This window comes from Equus asinus, chromosome 10, assembly GCF_041296235.1.
Source record: "Equus asinus isolate D_3611 breed Donkey chromosome 10, EquAss-T2T_v2, whole genome shotgun sequence".
Taxonomy (NCBI): Eukaryota; Metazoa; Chordata; class Mammalia; order Perissodactyla; family Equidae; genus Equus; species Equus asinus.
The window spans coordinates 44,527,493-44,550,782 of NC_091799.1; the positions used below are offsets into that span (position 1 = coordinate 44,527,493).

Sequence of the window (23,290 nt, forward strand, 5' to 3'; positions counted from 1 at the left end):
AACCCCTGGTCTAGTCTAATGCTGGTGACTCTTAGTTTTTAAAAAAGGATAGGAAAAACTGAAATTCGATGAGATAGAGTACTTTTTTCAAGGTGGCAAAGACGAGACTATCAAACCACACAAAAAGGATCCAGGAAGTGATGCTACAAAGAGATGTTGGGGCATGCAGATGTTGGCGCTCGTAGCCGTTGGAATAGTGCCCAACTCCACGGAATGATTTGGGATTTTCCCCATGATACAGGCGGCAGCCCTCTCCCTGAGAATTCTCACGCGTCTCACAAGATGCTGAGACAAAGCAATGCCAATTCGTTTATTTCTGTTGTTTCAGATCTTTTTGGTGAATGCCTTGGAGGTTTGGGTTCAGTGGACTTTGACTGTGTGTCTCCAGAAAGCTCAGCACATGCCTCCTGAAGCAGATATCCAGCCGGCTGAAGCTTGCTGCCGTGGAACCAATCGTGAGACCGTTGCACAGTGGTGTCTGCGTGAGATCAGTGCAATACCGTGAAGAGTCCGCTTGATTTGGGGGAAGTGCTCGCACAGCAGTCAAGAGGTCTAGATGTGAGCCTGACTCTGCCACTAAAGCTGTGTGACATTGTCTAAGTGTCTGCCTCTCTCTGGGGCTCGATTTCTTTCTCTGTGTAGTGAGGGTGGGGTCAGACAAATGCTGAGGAGCTTTCTAGCACTGACCTTCAATGATTCTTGTAGGCAGACACTGTGACACATGTGTCTTGGCTCCCGTATCCCCAACCCAGGACCTGGTGTAGCACCAGAAACAAAATAGGTACTAAGCAAATGCTTATTAGATGCACAGCTAAAGGAATTGCTCAGGAGATAAATGACAATAACACCCCAGCTCCCACAGATGCATAGCATTGAAGGGATCAACACATCATTTAAGGAAAGTTTTTATTTTTATCAGAGTTATAGATAGTTTAAAGAGTCACATAACTCCATAAGATTGACAATGATAAGCCCTTGAGTTTGTGCCACAATCTACATTTCAGAAAACACCTTCACCCAATCATGAACAGCAGATGTGGCTGGAGCATATTATGCTTTGGTAACAGGTTAAGGAATGGAAGCCCGGAGAGGGAAAGTGACCCGCCTCAGGTCACCCAGCAAGTACCTGGAGGAGCAGAGCCTTTAATGCAGCCCAGCATTTTCTCAGCTTGTGTCTGGAAACGTTTTTTTTAGTCCAAACTGGTCAATGGTAGAGTGTGCTCTAAAGGTTAGGGGCTCCTGGGACGTGGCTCGCTTTTAGTAGACTGGAATCCATCGCCTCTGTGCAAAGCAGGGCTCAGCAACTGGCAGGACTGAGTGCGGTTGGCAGCCATCCGAGGCCTCAGTGTGAAAGGCGAGAATGTCTCCACACCCTGTAATCCCACAAATAGGGTCTCTGTTTTTTGAGATTCCTGAACAGTGTTACACAAACCTCCAGGGGCTTAAACTTGACACCCAGGCAGGTGAGCAGGGCAGGCGGGTAATCTCCTCCCGCGGCCTGGTCCCACCTCCCTCGCTGGGAGAGGGCAGGATCGCCCTAATCCCCACGAGGCGGATCTCTTCTTGCTCCTCTTGGGAACCAGAAGAGAAGGAACAACAATTGCCGCAGGCCTGAAGTAAAATCGTTCTTTTTTTGCAGAAGTGAACTCTAGGTGGTAGAAAGGAAGCTGCATTCAGAAACATTCAGAACAGTCCCTGTGCGGTTAGGACTGTGCAGAGGGCCCCTTTGACACATGGCTGAGGGGGTCCATTAAGACTGACCCCATAGCCCCCGGAGGTAGGAGGATGCCTGTGTCCCCAGCTGCTTTTCCCAGAAACAAGGCAGGGAGGGCTTGTCTCCCTGTCCCCTTGGGGCAGCCCTGCCAAGGGAGAGGGGTGTGATGTTCTCTCTGCAGCCCCCACACGTTCCCGACCCTCTTCCTCAGCCCTGACCTCCAGCTTCCCGCAGCGCTGCGAGGCCCGAGGCCTCATACTTTGCGGTCACACACACACCTCCGGAGCAGCACCAGGAGGGCCTCAGTGGTGGCTGTGGGGATGGACAGACTGCCTGCCGTGGGACCCACATCCAGAGCACCCTGGAGCAGGGGTGTGGGGCCTGGGGGCGGGGCAAGCAGCCTGGCCTAGGAAGGCAAACAGGGATGTGAGCGAGGCCCCCAGCTGTTCCCCTACCCTGCAGTCCGTGCTTTCATTTGGCTTGAGAAGAGCTGCTATAGAGGCCACAGAGCCGGGGAGGTAGAAGAAATCTTCCCGGCATCTCATTTGAGAGAGAAGAATGCGAGCCTTAGGGAGGTTGAGGGCGCTGCCCCGGCCGTCCAGCAGATTGGTGCCAGAGTTGCAGATTGGTGCCAGAGTTGCTAGTAGCAACAGTACTAATTGGGTGCTTACTGTATGCCAAGCCAGGAGTAAAATGCTCTGCATCCATGAACTCATTTGATCATCCCAACAGCTTTGTGAGGCGGGTACCAGGGTTTCTCCTGTTTTCAAGATAAGCAAACGGAAGCCGGAGTGGTGAAGTACTTTGCCAAAGCCATGGGGCCAGAAAGAGGCAGCTCCAGGACTGGAACCGGGCCTCCCTGCCACCAAAGCCCGTGCTCGTGAACTCGAGTGAGACGTCAGGGACACGAGGCTTTGGGTAGAAAGTGGAGGACTGCATTTCCCTCTGTTGTGGTGTCCATGCGTCACTCTACATTAATTCAAGGAGGAATTTGGGAGACTCTGGAGGCCTTGGGTCCCGGCCTCCTGCCTGACTTGCCGTGTGACTTGGGACCAGTATGTCCCTTCCTCTCTGCCCCTCAGTTTCTTCATCTTGGGGCAATGTGGCGAAAGTGCTTTCTCTGCCACAAACAGGGATGGTCACGTGTTGTGGACATGTTGCCGTCCAGCCCTTGGTGGCAGAGGGGGGAAGGGGCACCAGAGCAGATTCCGGCAGTCGCACAGGGCCTGGCCCCCAGGAGGCTGGGCCACGTCTGGCCCACCAGCCTGGCAGGCACAAAACCTCAGCTTGTGTTTGACTTGGCTTCTTGCTCCTTGTTTAGTCTGCAGAGCAGGGAGCTTATCCTGCCGCCTTTGTCCCAGGCCATTAGCACACATGTAATCCCTGGGGGCTTACTGCTGGCTGCTGCCTCTAGGAATTTGGGGAGGGCCACGGAGGGAGCCCAGCTCTCCCAGCCCCCATCAGGGCAGCCTCAGCTGAGAGCCCATGGCATTGTGTGCCCTGGTCTGCGATTCTGGCTGTGTGACCTTGGGTCAGCCTCTCCCCCTCTCTGGGCCTCTGTCCACCTGTGCACAGAGAGAGCTGGCTCAGATGCCCTTGAAGGGACTTCAACTCCATGAGGATCAGAAATAACATTCCTATGTGGTGTCTCCCCGTCGAGGCCTCCCCCTTCCCTCTACTGCCCCCTCCCCCAATCCTGAAGCAATTTGTAGTGTGTCTAGATTTTTACTGATCCCATCCCTGCCTTGAGCCTGGAGCCAATCCCGCTCTCATTCACCCTCCTGCTTGTAAAGTGGGGATAATAATCCTGATAACTTGCCCTGCTGCTCTGGGGCTTAACTAACCGGTGGTTATTCAGGCCTGGAGAAACACGGTGCACTGTTCCCTTTTAGGACAGTTTTCCTCCTCTGAGTTCCTGCTGCTGTCTGCACAATCTCAGAGAGTTAGCTGGGACCCCCAAGAGTCTTGACTTCCAACATCCCCACTGTACAGCTGGAGAAACTGAGGCCCGGGGGGGAAGGAGTAGCCTATGACTGTGCACTTGTTTTGCAGCAGAGAGGGGACCAGAACTCAGGGCTCTCGCCTTCTCTCCGGTGCTCCTCCACATGCACAGCGGTCGTGGTCCAGGTCCTGTGCTGGGATGGAAGATGCACCAAAGGCTCCTGCACCCTGGGCCTGGGTCGTGGGCTCCACAGCTTGGTGTCAGGGAACAAAACTGGGCTTCAGCCAGATCTGGGTGCCAGTCTTGGTGTCTTGGCTTACTAGCTGAGTGACCTTGGGCATGTCACCCCTGCTGCCCGCTTAATTGTCAGTTTCTTCATCTGCAAATGGGGATAATGACACCGTCCTCAAAGGTGGCTGTGGGGATTGGCCCAGAGCAGGTATTCAGGAAACAGTAAGTATTATGTGATTATTATGTTGTTTTTATTGACTGCTGCTTGGAAGCCCATCAGGAGAGCTGTTAAGCAACCCATTGGGAGCAGACACTCCCTGAGCACTCCTGTGGCTACCCTGGCAGGGCCCCCATGTTCAGCACTCCCTCATCCCTTCCCGGGTCAGCAGGGAGGTGTCAGTACCCCGTTTCACAGTCACACGTGGAGGCTCAGAGAACTGTGTTTGCCCAGGAGTGAGAGGACTGCATTCTTAGTCTCTTCTCTTTCCTTGCCAGCTCTCACTTCCCCTCACCCTTTATTTCCTGTCCATTCCCCTCTCTCTTTTCTGGAGAGAAGTATGGGTGACGCCTGGCTCCCCACAGGAGCAGCCTGTGCTGTCACAGCTCCTCACGCCCACCCCCATTAGCACATCTGAGCTCACGTGGATGTCAGGCGTTTGCTGGGGGCCACGCAGGGGTGCAGGAAGCTGTTGGTCTGACAAGGCTCAGCGTGGGAGGGCAAGACTATGAAACACAGCTGCCTCAGCCCTGGGTATGGTCTCTCCATAATGCTATTGATGATAATATTGGTATTAGCTTCAGTTGCTGAAAACTTGCCAAGTGCCACGCACAGTGCTAAACATTCATTTCTTCACTGCAGCCTTTGGGCCTCTGCACCCATGCTACTAGCTCCATTTTACACATGAAGAAATGGAGGTTCAGAGAGGCGAAGTGACTTGCTCCAGGTCACACAGCTGGTAAGCGGCTGAGATTTAAGCCCAAGTCTTTGGCCCCTAAGGCCTGTGTACATAACCAGATTCTATATAATCTGAGCTCCACCCTCCCTGGGGCTTGGGAGCCGGGGACTGACCCTGGCCCACACCTGGGTTCTCCCTGATCACATCATCCTCCAGATTCCTCCAATTGTCCTCTCAGCTGGGGTGACAGACATGCATATAGGCAGTCTATTTGTCTGTGAAATGGGAGTAATAATGACCGCCTTGCAGATGGTATTGAAGATGAAATATAAACAGAGCACTTGTCAAGTTGCCTGGCAGATGGTGAACACATACTCACTGGCAGTGGTTATTATTATTGACATGTCCTTGGCCTCCTATGGGGTCCATGGAATAAGGCGGTTCATGTGCTAACAGGAGAGGGAAGACAGAGGGGGTTGTGTGCTCACAGGGCAGAGCATCCTGTGTCTGATGACCTGTTTTGGCTGCAGCCAGGAGAAGAGCAAGCTGAGGTGCCTGGTCCCTGTCTGTGAGCGGCTGCCCCGGCAGAGAGAGCAGGTGCAGTCTGTGGGCCCTGAGGGCAGAGCCGGTGGGTGGGGGGAGAGCTGCAGGAGGGAGGCTGGTTTCCAAATGCCCAGGGAAGGAGAGGGCTCCCTGAGCGGGGCCGAGCTCCCTCAAACCGGAGGTGGATGAGCAGAGGCTGCAAGCTGGCAGACGGCACTGGTGCAGAGGGCATTTGAGTGGCTGTATCCCATGACTTCTAAGGTTTCAGGACAGGGAAGTTACAAGAAGGTTGATCTTTTCTTTTTTTTTTTTTTAAAGATTGGCACCTGAGCTAACATCTGTGCCCATCTTTTTTTTCTTCTCCTCTCCAAAGCCCCCCAGTACCTAGTTGTAGATTCTAGTGGTAGGTCTTTCTGGTTGTGCTATGTGGGACGCCACCTCAGCATGGCCTGATGAGCGGTGCCATGTCTGCCCCTAGGATCCGAACTGGTGAAACCCTGGGCCTGTGAAGCAGAGCATGTGAACATAACCATGCGGCCACAGGGCCGGCCCCAGGAAGGTTGATTTTGACCCAACATAAGCAAGAGTTTTCTAGCAGAGCTCTCTAGAGATGCATTGCACTGCTCCAGAGAATGGTAGTGAGGTTCACATCATAGGGGGCGTTTAAGCAGAAACTGGATAAACACTGGACAGGAATGTTGTTGAAGTGATTAGTGCATCAGATGGGAGTTTGGATTAGATGACCCTTTAGTGAGAGGTGACATGGCCCTGGAAGAAAAGAACGGACCAGCGTCTAACCTGAGATCTGATCCAGGCTCCAACATTTGCCAGCTGGATGACCTCGGCCAAAAGTCTTCCCCTCTCTGAGCTTTGATTTCCTCATCCGTAAAATGGAAATTATAATCTCCATCCTGCTTACCTTCCAGGACTGTAGTGAGGGGGATAGGCAGAGGGGGGTGGACAAAGATTGGTAGAGAGGAAGGAGAAAGGAGGATGTGTCTGTCTCTGTGCTGGGTGCTGGACGGAGAAAGGAGTTTGAAGCAGACGGTTTGCCCCTCTCAGAGCTGCAGCAATAGTTTGAGTCTCTGGAACATTGCTGTCCACTAGAACTTCCTGCAGTGATGGAAATGTTCCATATTTGCACTGTCTGTTCAGTAACCACTAGCTACAAGTGGCTGTTGAACCCTTGAAAAGCGGCTAGTGTAACTGAGGAACTAAACTTTATTGAATTAGTTTACATGTAAGTAGCAGCGTGTGGCTGGGCCTACCATCTTGGACAACTGAGCTCGAGAGAAGGCAGCAGGAGCCTGCCTCTGCCCCACTGTCCCTGGCCTTGTTTCCTAAGCACATGCTGCGGCCCTGCACTGGCTGGACCCTGAGAGCTCACTGAGAGAGACACCACATGGTCCCTGCCCCTGAAGAGCCCGCAGCTCCCTCTGGGAGATGGACAGATGCCATGTGGATAGGAATTACAACCCACGATGAGGCACACAGCTCGACAGCTGTGAGGGAGTGGAAGGAGGGAGCCACTCACCCAGTTGGGGCTCCCGAGGCTGCTCATGAAGGATGAAGTGGGGCCTTCTGGGAAGGAAAAGCCTCCCGGATAAGGGAATAGCGTAGGCAAAGGCTTGAAGGTGAAAAAGAGCTCAGAATGTTTAGAGAGTGAAGATTGGCGTGAGGATGGAGGAGGCCAGTGGCAGGAATCAAATCCCAGCTTCCCTTCTCCATTCATCCAAGGAATGCCACTGAGCTGACTGCAGAGGCCATCAGAGGCGGGCGTGTCCAAGCTGCCCAGCGCCATTCAGGACAAGTGAAGGTGATGGCTTTGGGGGTCCCCTCCCCCCTTACTCACGGAGTCTTGTCTCCCTGCCTTGCCTCACGGAAGGGCTCAGGGCTCTGACCTTGTGCTTTGGCAGAATCCCTGAGAATCCTCCCTCTGAGAGCACACTCTTCTCGTCTTCAGCCTTCCCACTTGCTCCTGACTCAGGCTGCAGTATCTCTGGGCTGGGCTGTCTCCTGTTCCACAGGTCCTGGGCTGATAGCCAGACTGACTTCCTGACTGGCATTCCTGCCTCCAGCCCCAGCTCACTGCAGTCCACCCCCACATCAGCCGGAGAGCCTTCCTCAAAGTGACTAGAAGAGCACACATCGACACTGAAGGTTGGTTCTGGGCAGGGGGTGTGCCTGTCTCACTGACCACCATCATCTTGCAGGAACTTGTGGGAGAAAACATCCTCCTGAGGATCTGGTGTGGCCCACCTTAAGGAAAGCTGCAGCCAGAGTAGGCGTTGGAGGTAGTGTCGCACCTGTTGTTGGCGGCCTGCCCAGTGCCCTCTCCCCTTTTGCTCCCTCCTAACGGAAGCCTAATGTGATTGAGGTAGTCCCATCAAACATGCACATCACAGCCATCTGCTTCTGGGGGACTCTGACCACCCCCAACTTCAGGGATGAGCCTGATTGGTCTAAGGAAAATTCCATTTCACTTGCCATTGGCCCTGCACCAACTCATTGGTTGAGGAAAGGCATGAGATCCCATTTTGGCCAATGAAGCCCAGGAGGTACCTGATGGAGACTTCGGAGAGAGTTTCCTTGCCTTACCCCCAAGAAAGATGCAGTAACAGCTGGTTCCTCGGCTTCCTCGGGCTGATGATGTCCCATGGATGTGATGTCTGAAATCTTGTGGTCGTCTTGTTTCTAGGTAGAGTGGGGAGCTTGGAAGAACCTGGAAGACACCATTGCACCCTGATTCAACACACCCTGAGGGCCGTCCCACTCTAGACTTTCTGCATTGTGAGATAATACACTTCTGTTATTCACAGCTGAAAGCTTCTTGGCCCATACAGAGAGGTGAGGTGCGTTGGTCAGGACTTTTTTGGTTTCAAGTGATAGAAACTCAATTCAACCAGATTGAGCAAAAAAGGGGACACGATTCTGCTTTGTATAGGGATGTAAGGTGGGTCTCCATGCGGGCAGAGGAATCTGCAGATTATGTGGATTTAGAAAAATGTTTTTCTTCTGGTAGTCTAGAGCCTATACTGGCTTTGAGAATTATTGTTTAGCTTTGGAAAATTGTGTGCGTGTGTGTGTTGTGTGTGTGTGTGTGTTTCAAGCATTACCATTTCCAAGGCTGTGGGAGGAATGAGTAGGTGTTTCCGTCTTGCATCGGTGGAGACACGTCGATGAGGACCATCCTTTGAGTCTAGCCCAGGCTGGGCCAGGCTGTTCTGGGAGGCCCACATGGGTATGTAGACTCGTCCTGTGGGGAGATACTGCCAAAGGTTTCCTGTGTCCTGTCGATCGCCTCGACTCTGGGTTAGTCCATCCCTGCAATCAAGGTTGAGCTTTTCCTAACTGGTGGAGGTTCCCCTGGTGAAGGACTGACTAAGGGGTTCCTCTCTCAGAGAAGGAAAAGGCAAGTGGTCTTTCAGACAAGAAACACAAGGGGACCCCCGTGGAGGGTTGACATTTCTTTGTTTTGGCCTCCCGGAAGAGTTCTATTTGGAGTCTGGCTTTATGGCTGCATTTCCATTGTCCTCTCGGACCTTCAATAGAGGCTGGTAGACATATGTAGCCTTGTGGGTGGGTTGTAGGGTGTTGAGGATGGGATGGGGGTGGGAGGGTGCCCTTTACGACAGCTCCCACATGGTGAGGCCCGGCAGTGGTGGCTACATCTATGGCAGATGACGAGAGCAAAGCAAATGGAAGCCCAGCAAGGAACTGAGAGTGCTGGGCAATTGAGACCCTTCGAAATCCATTCCTTAGCCCCCAGTAGGCCTCCAAATATTTTCCTTTTAGATCCTAATGTCAGGGTTAGGGTGGGACTTGAGGGTCGCCCAAGATTTAAGAAGGCACACCTCCCCATCCAATGGCTCCTCTGTCCTCTGGGTCCTTCCAATGCCACCCCCTGGGGATGGGGCCCCACTTGCCCCGTGGGGTTTGAGCTGGGGCCCCAGGTGCCGACAGCCTGAGGTATCTGTCCTCTGCAAGGAGCAGTCACGCCTGTTCCCTCCTCCCTTGTGCTGGAGGCTTAGGGACTTAGTGCAGCTGTTGAGAATAAAGCTATTTAAGTGGTGAGCATTATATTTTGATCCACAAACCTGTCTGTTTCCAAAACTCCCTTGTAGACACCATCAAGCAGAGCCTGGCAGGTTTTTTGCTTTTCCTCCAAAAGGCTGCTAAAATGCTTGGTTATATATGATACAAGAAGCTGTTTTCTTTTGTGCTGTTGGGTTCTGCTCTAACCCTCTCCACTGAGGCCACCAGCTTGCAAGCTTTCTGGATGCAAGAGGAGGGGGCTGTTCCTGGACCCGCTTGCCTTAGCCTGGCATTCAAGGCTGTTTTTCATGAATTAGTCCAAACTGGCCTTCTCAGACTTAGCTCCAGCTACTCCCCAGCACATAACGCTATTTTTTTAAAAAGCCACAATGTCTCTATTTTTAAATCCAGAGACCCGCAATTCCCCTCCCCCTCACTCTTCTCTTCCCTCTGCCTGAAATACCCTTCCTTGCCTTCCTATCCCAATCTTCCCTCTACATGTCCCAAGTATATGTAGCTTTTAAAGCCAAGAGCAGATGCTACTTGCACCACAGAGCCTTGTCAGAGCAGGGCAGGAAGTCATCAGAGAGACCTACATTCAAATCTCAGCTCCGTCACTATTAACCACGTGACTTCAGACAAGTGGCTTCATCCCCTGAACTTCGTTTTTCTTGTCTGAAAAGCAGAGACAATAACTGTCACCTCTCAGAGCTGCTGAGAGGGGAGGACACAATGGAGATAAAGTGCTGGCACATAGTAGGTGGTTACTGACAGGGCTTCTCTCTCTTTGCCTCCTGTGAGAGGGGTTTGCTCGAGGGCATATTGGCCCACAAGCTGCCAGGCTCCCTCCACGCTCTGCCTCAAAGGATTGTGGCCACATATGCCTCGGGCAGCCGGGGGTACTTGGCCTTCTCTTTCCTGGGTGGGAGCCTTAGGACCCACATGCTGGCCCTTCGGCCCCTGAGGGCTGACTCGAGACTCGCTCGGCTTTCCTTCACCACACCCTGTCTCCGGGCCCTGGGTAGAAATAAGGTTGCTGGCCACAGGCTGTGCAGGTTCTTAGGAGGGAGTGATCTCATCCAGCTTGGGAAGGCTTCCTGGAGGACCTCGGTGGTGAAGATGCATCAGCTGGAGTGAACCCTGTAAGCAAAGGCTAGGAAAGCTTGGGGCCTGTTTGGGAAAAGGCAGGGAGTTGACTGTGGCTGGAATGTTGAGCGTGTGATGGGAAATGGTGAGAGATGAGGCTGGCAGGTCAGGGTGGTGCCAGATCATGGGGGAACTGGAGGTATGACTTTACCCTAAAGACAGAGGGAGCCACTGCACGTGTTTGTGCAGTGGAGTGGCGGTGTTCAGAATGTGTTTCGGAGGAGTCCCTGGAGGCAGCATGGAGGGTGGGTCGGAGGAAGTGAGACTCAATGCTGGAGCTTTGTGCACTGGTCAGGAGCCGGAGAAGAGGGGCTTAGCAGATGCAGATTTCAGAAGGCGGGATGGAGCGAGGGTGTCCCCCTAAGGGCACGGATCCTTCTGTGCCTGTCTTTCCCTCTGGGCTTGCCAGTTTCCCAGCCTCTCCTCTGAGAAGAAGGGGTAGGCTTGTTCCTCTCTATTCTGGGCCCCCCTTGGCCCCACTCACAGCTTTGGCAGCTCCTTCACTGGTATTGTTAACCCTTTCTATACTGAACGCAACTTTCCCACTTTAATCCTGTCTGAAGTAGCAGTAGCCTCCTAACAGGTCTGTCTGCCTCCACTCTCACCGCACACTCTAACTCCACGCAGCAGCCAGAGGGATCCTGTGAAAATACATGTCAAATAATGTCACCTCTCTGCTCAGAGCTCCTCATTCACCCGGAGTAAGAGCCGAGTTCTTCCTGTGGCCCTCTGTGCTCTGAGTCCCTCCCTGGCATCTCCCTGGAGTCCTCCACTCCTACTCTCCCACCCCAGCTTCCTGACAGACCTTCCTACACGCCTGGCCTTCTCCTGCCACAGGGACTTTGCACCTGCTGGTCCTGCTGCCTGAAACACTTCCCCATGGATGGCTTTGACTCCTTCGCCTCCTTCATGTATTTGCCCAGATGTCACTTTTGTGGTGAAGCCTTCTCTGACCATCCTGTTTAAAGTTATAACTGGTCCCCTTCTCACTTGCCTCCCGATCCCCCTTCCTTCCCTTATTCTTTCCATACACGTCACCTTCTAATATAATGCACAGTTGTCTAATTCGTTATGTTTATTTTCTGTCTCCCTCTCCTAGAAAGCAATCTCCAGGAGGACAGGGAATTTCGTCTGTTTAGTGTTCTGATGTATCCTCCAGCGCCCAGAACAGTGCCCTCATAGTAGGCACTCAGTAAATATTTGTAGGGTGAATGACTGAACGAATGAGCGTGAGTGATCTCTGACTGCCTCTGAGTCAGGACAGCCACTGAGAGCTGTCCCTGGTGCTGCCCTGGCCCGGTCTCTCGCGGCAGCTCTGCGCTGACCTCAGCTTGCCTGGTCACTCTCGGCTCCTCTGGCCTCTGTTCTTACTCACTCCTCAGCTGCTGAGTCAGCGAGTGAGAGGCCCATGAGGAAGCCACAAGATGTTAAATGAGGGGTTCAAGGCCCTGTGAACTCGGCTCTCAAGGGCCCTCAGGATCAAGTCCAGACTCCTTGGCATGTGTTACAAGCCTCCTGCCTCCCTCTTCAGCCGATCCTTGTACCTCCTTCTCCTGCTGTCTCTGCTCCTGGCCTCTTTCTCTTCCTTGAACAGTGTGTTCTGTTCTGTTCCTTGGCCGCCTGTGGCTCCAGATTCCATGCTGTCCCTTCCCCTGACTTCTGGTCTGCCCAGCTCTCCATCAGCCTTCAGGTTTTATCTCAAAGGTCACTTTTTTCTGAAAGGCCTTGCTTGATTCCCAGATATGCTCCACACTCCCATGGGGCTCTGGCCCCCTCCTTTGGCGACAGTTATTATGTTTGTAATTATTCTTCATTGCTTCCCTCCCCACGAGACTGTGAGGCCGTGAGGGAGGTCTCCAGGTCTGTTTTGCTCCCCTCTCTGTCTTTGGAGCCTAGCACGATGCCTGGCCCATAAAGATGGTTCAGTAAGTTATTGATTAAGGAAAGGCTGAAGAGGAAGAGGGAAGCCATAGGAGGCAGTTCAGAAGGAACATAAGCTCTGAACCCAAATGACCTGGGTTCCAATCCCAGCTCTGTCACTCACAGTGTGTGACCATGGGTAAGTCACCACCCCTTTCTGAGCCTCCATTTCTCATCTCTAAAATATAGATAGTAATATGGCTGCACCAGGGTCGTTGGAATAATTACACGTGATACTGAGCAGACACTTGGTACTTGGAAGGCGCTGAGTAAATGGCATCTACGTTAACGGTGTAATTGTGAACTAGTAATCATCTCCCCCTGTTCACCTTCTGCCTGCTAAGTCCTTCCAAGCCACTCATCTTATTTCATCTTTAGAGTAGCTCTTGGAGATTAGAGAGGTTAGAGAGGTTAAGCAAGTTGCTCGAGGTCACCCAGCATCGTAGGGCTAGGCTGAGCTTGAGCCAGGCAGCACCACTCTGGAGTCCCTCTCCTGGGGCCTTGCCACTCTCTGTTTGCACTTTGGCTACTCGGGTACAAATCTTACTAGATTGCAAAGGGCAAACATCGTGTCCAATTCACTACAGCCTCCCCGGTTCCCAGTGCAGAGGCTGGCGGAGAGCAGGCAGTGGCGAATGTTGAGTAAATAAGCACACAGTTTATCTGTGATTCTCAGCTGGCCCGGCTCCCTCTGGCTGCTCAGTTCAGAGCAGGACCCCCTGACGATCCCTCACTGGCCCCTCTTGGTGGAGATAAAGGCAGCGTGCCCTTGAAGGAAATAGCCATGGGCATCACTGGAGTGTGTCCCTGGCTCCACTAAGAGACAAAGTCAAGTGTCCCCTGGAGCCCTGGCCACCTCTCTTTCTCAGCCCCTGCTTGGGCATCCACTCACCTGTGACTGCTGGGTCAGGAGCTGTGCTGGAGAGGGCGTTGTGTGCAGCCAGGCGCCCTGGGGCCCCATGCTGGCTCTGCCCAGGGGCTCTGGAGCTTGAATGCCATCCCTGAGCCCTCAGGCAGCAGGTGGGCAGCCAGGCCAGCCTCCTGGGAGACACCCCAGCCTCGCCCCTTCGGGCACATGGAATGCTAGGCCTGGAGACTCTTCTCCTAGTCACTCTCTGGCGGAATTGGATTTATCGGGAGTCTGAGGACCTGGGGTATTTCTTTCATTTTGTTAGTCCTGAGTACTCCTTGCCTAATATCTGTTTCCTTTTGAATCTAAGGTACATAGAAGGATGAGAAGAGCTCAAAGGAAAGACTTGGAGAACCCGGATTTTGTCCCAGCTTTGTTCCCACTGTGGTGCACCCCCGGGCAAGATGCTGCCTCTCACTGGCACTTAGCTCCCGAGGTTGAGAGAAATATTGCTGGGAGCCAAGCGCCAGGACCCCCCTTCCTTTCCAATCATAGATAAACTGGTGGCCCAGGAGGACATAAGGACCACTGGAGTCCGTGTCAGCAGACTTCTGTGACCTTTGACAAGCTGCCTAACCTCACTGAGACTTGGTTTTCCCATCCAGGAAATGGGGATAATGTATACCTTCTGGACCATGTCCTAGGCTGTTGGGGCCTCTGGAGATTTCATAAATGTCAAAGTGCCCCTAAGAGTGTCAGGGAGGTGAGGGTGATCCCAGCCTCAACTATCTACATTTTAAATCATGAATCAGCTGGTGTTTCTTGGGCCCCTGCCACGTGCCCACACGGCATCGAAGCTGAGACGCACAGGGATACATCCAAGGACTTCGGGCTTCAGGTTTCTGGGCCTTTTTCTTTCTAAAAATCCCAAATATCACGATTCTTAGATGTCATTGCTGTAACCTCCTGAATGTTTCCCGAGGACCGAGAGAAGTCAAAGAACGGAAGGAGAGGATGTGAAACGAGGCAGAGGGCAGAGTAGGCCGTCACTGGGGGCCCACTGTGTGCCGGGTACTGTGCACGTGTGACGTCCTTCAGTCCTCAAGATGATTCCCAGAAGACTGGAGTCGGTAGCCCAGGCCACAGACAAGGAAACTGAGGCTCAGCGAGGGAAGCAGCACATGGGGCAGACCCTGTGGATCCCGGCTCTGAAGCCTTGGTGGGTTGATTGCCTTGTTCATCCCTCCTTTCCTTTATTCCACAAATGTTTCTCATGCTGACATCCAAGTGGGGAGATTTGGTTTTTGTCTGAGCCGCAGTTTTTGCCTCCTCCTTGCTGAGCCCCTCAAGCTGCCTGGGTCACTCCCCTGGCTCGAGGAGACGCATCAGTGATCGACCTGGGGCCGGCTCGCTGAGCCTGGCAGCACCAGGAAGTGAGGGAGTGGGCTGTTGGCTGGGACCCAGCAAGGAAAGGGAGTGTGGAGGGAGGGCAGACTTTGCCCTCACCCTCCATCACATCGCTCTCCAGTTCTCAAGAGCCTTGCTAACGTAATCAAGGGATTTGTAAGCAGGAAGGGCTTCTACTTAGAAGTGGGGAGATTTTTGTGGTGAGGAAAAGTCTGGGTGTCAGTGTGTCCTCGCCCAGGAGGGGGCAGCGTGTGTAGCGGGAAGCACGCCAGGCTCAGAGCCAAGAGACCTGGGTTTAGTCCCAGTTCAAAGACGTATTGGCTGTGTGACCTTGGACAAGTCAATTCATCTCTCGGAGCCCACTGTCCCGAGTGTAGAGGCCCTGATGTGTGGTGCTGACATAGTTCCACATAGAAAGACTTGGATTGTGTGGCACAGAGAGAGGGCTCCACAAGTGTTAGCGTGAGTGGGGTGGAAGGTCCACGCGGCGGCCGTCGCACGAGGGAAGGCTGGATGTCAAAGCTCTCCACAAAGGGGCAGGCCCCTTGCTTATAAATGGCAAGAGATCATTACAATTTACCTTGTCAGAGCCTCAGCTCCACTTTGGGATCAGATTAAAATGATCTCTGAAGGTTTGTTGGCAGCAACTTTTGTGTCACCCATTCATACTCGTCCAGGGTGTAAGGACCTGTAGAGACCTTGTCGGCCCAGGGTCGTGAATTCGAATGATAACGACGATGATGATAATAATATGAATGAACGTCTATGAGCACTTATTATGCTGGACACTGTGGTAGGCACCATATGAACGTTTTCTCATTTTTTGCCACATCGTCCCCGTGAAGTGGGCATTGACATGATTCCCGTTTTCAGGGGAGGAAGCTGAGAAACAGAGGAAAGAAGCAGCTTGCTGTATTGGGCTCAACAGGAAACAAACAACCTGGTTGCTTCCAATAGAGACTTTACTGAAAGGACTGCTTACAGGGAGCAACAGGGTTAAGGGGATAAATGAGATGTTGAGAGACCCAGAGGCTAGCCACAGTGGGAAGGGGCAAAGGGAGGGCATGGGGTTACCCGTGCCCAGAGAGGGCTGGGACTGTAGGGGAGGGTTGCCCAGCACGAGCCATGGTCTTGGATGGCTACAGCTACTGCCAGACAGTAGGTGCCCAAGCAGTGGGGGAGCACGATGGGAGCACATGGTTGTCCCTCTCTCCTCTCACCCTCTGACCTCACGCCAGTGTCTACTGCAACCAAACCCACCCGGAAGCCAGGCAGCGAGGGAAGCTGGGAAGTGCAGTCTGCGGGGTCAGTGTCTCAGGACGCGGAGCAGGACAGGAAAGGGTGGAGATAGGATGGAGGGAAAGGAAGGGGCACAATGGAAAACAACCAGCACATTTGCCGGGAGTCACTCCACTAATAAGATGCAAAACTTGGTCTGAATGCTCACCAGGACCTGGCAGGTCACCTAAGGAGGTAAGAAGGACGGAGCGGGGGGTTGGGGGGAGGAATGTAGTGAGCAGGTCACCAACGCCCCTTCCAAAGACTCCTGCTGCTACTCAGTCCAGCCCATTGTCGCCATCTGGGAAGACAGACCCATTGTGACCACACCTCCCAGTTTTTAAAGAGAAGCTGAAAACATGGATTTCAGTATAATGCCTTCCATTCTTAACTCTTGGCAAATGCTTCCAGCTTAAAATCATACTGGTGAATGGATAAAGAAGCTGTGGTACATCTATACAATGGAATATTATTCAGCGATGAAGAGGAATGAACTATCAAGCCATGACAAGACATGGGGGAACCTTAAATGTATACAGCTAAGTGAAAGGAGCCAGTCTGAAAAGCCTCCATCCTGTGTGATTCCAAGTATATGACATTCTAGAAAAGGCAAAACTGTAGAAGCAAAGATCAGTGGTTGCCAGGGGTTTAGGGGAGAGGGGAAAGTAGGAATAGGTGAAACAGGATTTTTAGGGCGATGAAACTATTCTTAAGCTGCTATACATGACATGCATCTGTCACAACCCATAGAGTTGTGCAACACAAGGAGTGAGCCCCAACATAAATTGTGGGCTTTAATTAGTAATAACGTATTACGTGGGCTCATCAATTGCAGTGAATGTGCCATACTAATGCAAGATGTTAATATTAAGGGAAACGTTTGGGTTGCACGTAGGAGAGGGAGCATATGGGAACTCTTTCCACTCAATTTTCTGTAAACCTAAAGCTGCTCTACCAATAAGGGCTATTAATTTTCTTAAAAACATACTGAAGTGCCCTGTGGGCCCAATGCAACACATGCCTGCTAGCTCCAGCTCCCAGTGTGTGACTTCTGGTCTGATCCAGCACGTCGTTCCTGCAGGTGGGAAAACTGAAGACCAGAGAAGGGAAGGGGCCCTGCCAGTCTGCAAAGTGAAAGCAAAGCGTCCCCTTTCAGGATGCAGGGGTCTTCCCAAGAAAGGCACAGGCCCTCCGGGTAGGGCTGCTGCCTGTGAGACAGGAGGCAGCTGAGGGCAGGGGCCAGTGGAGTGCTTCGGGTCTGGCCGGGCTGGCTGGGCTGAGATGCCCCAGCAGGTTGTGAGAGCTCAGACGCTCTCAGTGCCCGTGTTTGTTTAGCCAGAGACCAGGCTCCCTCCCGACTTGGCCTGCATCAGACTCACTGAGTTGGATGCAGAAATGAGTGGACACTTGTGACCCTCGTATGTGCCTTCGAGCAGGACAAGACTCAAAGGACAGGAGCTGCCATCTGCAGGGCCCATGCCTGGAGTTCAGGGGCTGTGGTGTTATGACAGCATCAGACATTTGAGGAGTGTGAGACAATTTTTCTGAGCCCCTTAATAACCTTTCTGTCCTCTAACTCTTCCCTTCCCACCAGGGCTCTGAAGCAGTAGGACAGAGGTTGTTATTCTGGTTTTATAGACGAGTAACTGAGATGGAGGGGAAAGTGTGTGCCTTACACTGACACAGCCAGTGAGTGGCAGAGCTGGGGTTTGAATCCAGGCCTTCTTTTAAATATTAAAAATTATGTTTGGCTAAAGACAAAAAGAACTGTTTATAAACACCATACTCCAGTTGGTAAGTGTATTTCTCATAGGAGTAGGGATTAGCATTCTGAAACTATACGTGTGAGAGGGTTGAACAAATAAGTAAATAAACTGTAGATAATGGGAGCCACGTTTCTAAGTCCTGAGAAGGAATTCACATGTGAGCATGAAGGAAAGACTAGAATGACTCTGTGGGGGTGGTTTGGAGTTTCAGGTGTCAGTATGAATTCATGTCTGTTCTAATATATATACAGATAGATACAGAAACAAATATAGAAATGTGTGTATACATGGGTTAGTATTTCCTGTATTTCCTTATTCTGTCTGCTGAGAGAGCCTGGAAGCAGTGACACCCTTGTCACAATGAGCACGCTCAGAGTCCAGACTTTGGTTCCTAAACACCACTTTCCAATGAAAGGAGCCAGGGCTCCCGGAGAAATGACAGGTTCCAGGACTGAGTCAGGGAAAATACAAGATGATGCTAAAGACCAAAGTAGTGCCAGAAAGTAAGGAAGTGTTTAAAAAAAAAGATGGTGTGTGTCAAAAGGACATAAGAGTCAACCTGAAAGAGCTTCCTGTGGCTACAGTAAATCCATATAATACTGGGTTATAACCCAAAGGAAAAAAAATAAATATCCATGAATCCATTTCAATATAAATAAGTAAGTAAGAAGAGCCAAATCTTCCTTATGGAAGAATTCCAAATAATAAATATAGAAAGAATGAGAGACATAGAAACCACTTAGAACACCATTTATTATGATAAAATTGGTGGTCAAAACTTTAAGGAAAAACAAGATATTTGTATAGCCTCAAAGGAACTCTCTCCAAATGTGGTGGTTTTAACATATGTCCACAGGTCTTTGCTATTCCTTCCCTAGGAGGTGGAGCTTAATTCTTCACCCGTTGAACTCTGTGTGTAGTGTAGGCTGAACTCAGTCATTCTCTTCTCTGAGCAGATTATGGAAAAGGAAAAATAGTACCATTATAGTGGAGAAACCTGGCAGACACCACCTTACCCAGTCATCAGATTTAACATCCCCAGTGATAATCATTTCTCTCATGCCCCTGATGTGATGCGATGAGAAAGGAACTTCAGGTCCATGATACTCCTCCTGCAAATTCATTAGTTCTGTCATGTCGTGAGAAGACATCAGACAAATCCGAGCTGAGGACATTCTACAAAATACCTGAGCGGTACTGTTAAAAAATGTCAAGGTCGTGGAAAAAAAGAAAAACAGAAACTGTTACAGATTGGCGGTAGGGCGACATGACTAAATTTAATATGTGACTGTGTATTGGATTTTGGAACACAAAAGGACATGAGTGGAAAAACTGGTGACATCTCAGTGAAGTCTGTAGTTTAGTTAACAGTTTTGTGCCAATGTTGATTTCTTAGTTTTGATAATTGTACAATAGTTACACAAGATGTTAATGTCAAGGGAAGCTGGGTGAAGGATGAATGAGAACTCTCTGTTCTATCTTTTGCAAATCTTCTGTAAATTGAAAAGTTTGCCAAAATAAAAAGTTACAAAATAAAATAAATTATATTTGTTGCACAAAGAAGTTGACAGCCACCACCAAGGACGTCTCAAAGCTAATGAGAATTTGCCCCTGCTTTGTAGTTCTAACACTACAACTGTCAAAATGAAGGCTCAGACCTAGTTTGTGTTACATTATTGCACGCTGATTTTTCTAACAACCAGGAGGGTGATGTCAGATACTTACTGCAATGCCCATTGCGCACACGAGGAAACTGAGACACAGATAACAGCACCCACCTTCTCATTGAACACATGGCGGGGACTCCAGCCCAGAAAAGGGGAAGGGTTTGTCCCTGGTCACATAGCAGGTGAGGGAGCCAGTCCAGGACTAGAACTTCTGGCTCCCCATTCTTAAAACTATCTCGGCTGCTGTTTCAGGGCAGCTGCAGACAAAGCTTCAATTTGGACTACTTGGAGGCAAAGGAAAGCACGGGAGAGTAGTTCTCATCTTGCCCCCACCCCCTTCTCGCCTTTGAGTTAAGTAATAAAGCTGAAAAGATCCTTCAACAAACAAATCCCTCCTCATTATAGAATCCATGGGCTCTTAGGAAACCTGAAAGGCAAGCTCCTTAGGAGGGAGGGCTGTTCGTACACGCCTGTCCAGGTGCCCTCTTCCCTGTTCACTCCCAGGAAGGCAGAATGTCTGCTCCGGGAGCAGCAGCTCAGTGGGCATTCCGGCTCCCAGACCCTCATGGTGGGACAGGCTAGGAGTGGTGGCAGCTGTAGGCTTCCGGGAAGGCGTGTTGGCCAAGGCACGCTCTACGCTTCTCTACTCCAAAGTTGGATTCATTCTCGATGTTGGAAAATGCTCCAGAGTGTTCATCGTTGATGGAAAAGGCATTTGTGGAGTCAGGCCCATGTGGGCCATCAGATGAAGATTGTCCCCAGGCCAGAGGATGAGTCCAGAAAAGATGAGCCCCTGTTGCTTCAAACAAAAAGTGAATCCTCATTGTCCTTTTTAAACTATGAGAAAACTGGATTAGTAAGAAATGATTTTGCTCCTGAAATTGGGGCCAGGAACTCTGGGCAAAGTTTGGCTGTACCAAGAGGTGGAATTGCCTTAGAAAAAGAAAATGTTTGCTTAAGTCGTAGAAAGGCAGAGAAAAGACCCCACTTGGGCATCTTATTTGCGAGATGGAGAATGTTTTCTCCATTTGCATAAACAAAATATTAAAGCTTTTTGTTCAAGAAACCTATATCTCAGGGGAAAGGAATGCAATCATTCCAGTAATTAACAATTCCCCCAAGAAGTGTGGTTTGCATCATGCGTGGTCTTCTCATTTTGATCCTCTTGGTTCCTGGAAAATGCAATGTTTTTTCTCCAGTGCCCCATGGAGGAGAGAAGGTATTGAAAAGAAGACTTCACACACCCATGATGTCAGAGTCCAAAGTTTCAACTTTTAGCTGATCAGCTTTTAAGATTAGAAAATACAGTATGGTTTGGGGGACGGTTCTGCACATTGCTGTCACGTCAACCTGGGCTTGAATCCTGCTCCTGCTTGGTTGCTGTGTCACTGACCTTCGGAGAACTGGTTAACCTCTCTGTGTCTCTGGGTTCTCCTCTTTAACTTGGAAAATAACTCCTATTTCCTGGCGTTGTTGGAAAGCCCCGCAGCGTCCATCACGCAGGAGGCGCTCAGAGGACGAGCTCGCTGAGAACCCCTTAGCGATCCTCTCTCTAATTCACTCTTCTGTAGCCTCGTTTTCCAGGAAGAGGTCTTGATCGATGGTTCCTTTTTATTTCTCTCAGATAAACAAGAACTGCTTTCTTCCTGCTCTTTTTTTTCTGTTTTTTTAAACTGCCACAAGGAGCTATGGGAAAGTTAGTTTTCACGGAAGCTTTCAACACATTCAGCAAATCAACGGGCACTTTCTCCTCAGAGCGCGCTAATCACAGTGCGGCTCTCTCTACCTCTCCTTTGTAGCAGTGGCCACCTTTTTAATTGGCTAGTTAATTGTGAAATAAATTGCTTAATGATGGTGTGTCTTATGAGAATGTAAGCTTTACGAAGGGAGGGTGAGTGGGGGCAGTGTCTGTCATGATTATTGCCATGTCGCTCCTACTAGGTGCTGGCTGGTGTGTGCAAGTGCGTGTGTCTAATAAGTATTTGCATGAATAAATGAATTAGTGGATGACTAAACCTTGGAACCAAACCAGCCAACAGAAGGAAGGTCTTTCTACAGCGGGAGAGAAATAGCTCACATAATATTGTGGAAGGTGACAACGCACTGGCTTTTACTTAAGCTTTGACTCAGTTGTGGACGGCGTTTTAGTCGTAAACCGTGAGGGGTGACCACAGGCGCATCACCAGCACTGACGGCTTCAAATCTCAATTCTGTCACTGTCGAGCTGTGTGACTTTAGACAAGCAACTCCTTTTATACCTCTGAGCCTCCACTTTTCCAGCTGTAAAATGGAAAATAATATTTATCTCAGGGCTTTGCTCTGAGCATTACAGAAGGTGTAAGTCGTGCTTTACCATGGTACCTGGCACGTAGCATGTGTCTGACAAAGACAGCGCCTTCGAGAGGTGCAGGGGAGTGGTTAAGGTCACAGCGTGTGGTCTTGGAGTGCCTGGGTTCAAATCCTGATTCTATTAGTTATTAGCTCTATGATTTTGCACAGTTACTTAACCTCTTTATACCATGTTTTGTCTCATTTATAGAATGGGGATGATAATCATCCTCATAATTATTATCATACGTCATAAATATAAGTAAATTTACAATAATAAAAGTTACTGATTTAATAATAACAAATTTAATAAGAAGAATAAACTTAATGAATAAATAATAATTGTAAATAATAATAACCTACCTTTTATAGTCACTTGAGATTTAAATAAGTTAATATAGGCAAAATGCTTACAGCAGTGTTTGGGAGGGGTGTGTGTGTGTGTACACACACATAAAAATTAAGCATAATATAAGTGTTGCTGTTATTCTTCGAAGGCAAATGTTTATCCTTTGAGGGTATAGTCATTTTCAGAAGCAGCCAAAAATTAATCTCAGCCATGTAAATGATCAAGCTGAGAAATAGAGTTTTTGGTAAAAACCAAATGTCTTATTTATTCATTCACTTAGTATTTCTTTAGCCCTAAATGTCAGGAGCTAGGAAAAGAGGCATGAATTGGACACTCTTTGCTCTCAAGGCATCTCTGGCCAGGCTAAGGAGACAGACACATGTGTCAGCAACTTCAAGAAAACACAGACAGAGCCTGGGAGCAGGAGGCAGGAGGCTTGAATTCTAGTTCCAGCTGTGCTGTGAACTTGCTGTGTGGCCTTGGATGAGTCCCTTTCCCTCTCTGGGCCTTTGTTTTGGAGGAGTTAAATTTGATGTGATCTGTGGAACCGTCCTGCTTTGTGGTCCTCAGATCTTCTGATTTTTTTCAATAAGATGGTGCTTCTTCCAGCAGTTTCCATCTCCCGAAACCTGTGCGGCCTCTACAGGAAGGTGTGTGAATTCCACCTGCTGAGAAGTTTCCCAGCTGCCAGCGCACCCGCCTGCCTTGAATAAAGGCCCTTCTGGGCCCTGAGGAGGGGGTCAGAGACCCGCTGCCTCCCCTCATTGGCGGTGAGAAGGCGGAGCCCTTGCGGCTGTGTGGCCTCGGGAGCCGGAGCCGTGTGTACAGGGCGGAGGCTCCAGGGCCTTCGGCTCCTCCCGCCCGCTCTCAGGTTGTTGGGAAGATAGGAACTGATGTTTTCTAGTCAGCATCTTGCAGACTGCGCTCCGTGTGGCATGTTGATAGGATTCAATAAAACGAAAGTGGTGGTGAGGAGGGGTTGTTCCAGCCTCAGACAAGTGGGAAATATTTAGTTAAATTTAAAGAATCCTCAGGCTGTTGAATATGTGAGTGCATCTTGAATTTCCTCCAGGCGCAGTGTAGTAGACAGACAAAGACAGCTCACGAAGTGGCTAAGAGCAGAGGCTCTGCTCCTTTCTAGCTGTGTGACCATAGGGAAGCTCACTGGCCTCTCTGAGCTGCGGTTTCCCCGTTTGTAGTCCGGAGAAAAGTGGGCGT

At 50.4% G+C, this 23,290-nt stretch overlaps 1 long non-coding RNA gene across 3 annotated transcripts in view; it reads left to right on the top strand.

The window, feature by feature from the left end:
- The window catches only part of LOC123289377 (uncharacterized), a 41,164-nt gene extending 21,866 nt beyond the window's left edge, over positions 1-19,298 (top strand). For 2 of the 3 annotated variants that reach the window (XR_011506334.1, XR_011506333.1), the window contains exons 3-7: positions 329-4,843; positions 5,314-5,380; positions 7,064-7,486; positions 8,025-8,178; positions 13,648-19,298. This is a non-coding gene — a long non-coding RNA (uncharacterized lncRNA). The remainder of the gene's footprint in view (positions 1-328; positions 4,844-5,313; positions 5,381-7,063; positions 7,487-8,024; positions 8,179-13,647) is intronic. The other variant, XR_011506335.1, reaches the window with a different exon arrangement.
- Positions 19,299-23,290: the final 3,992 nt, after the last annotated feature.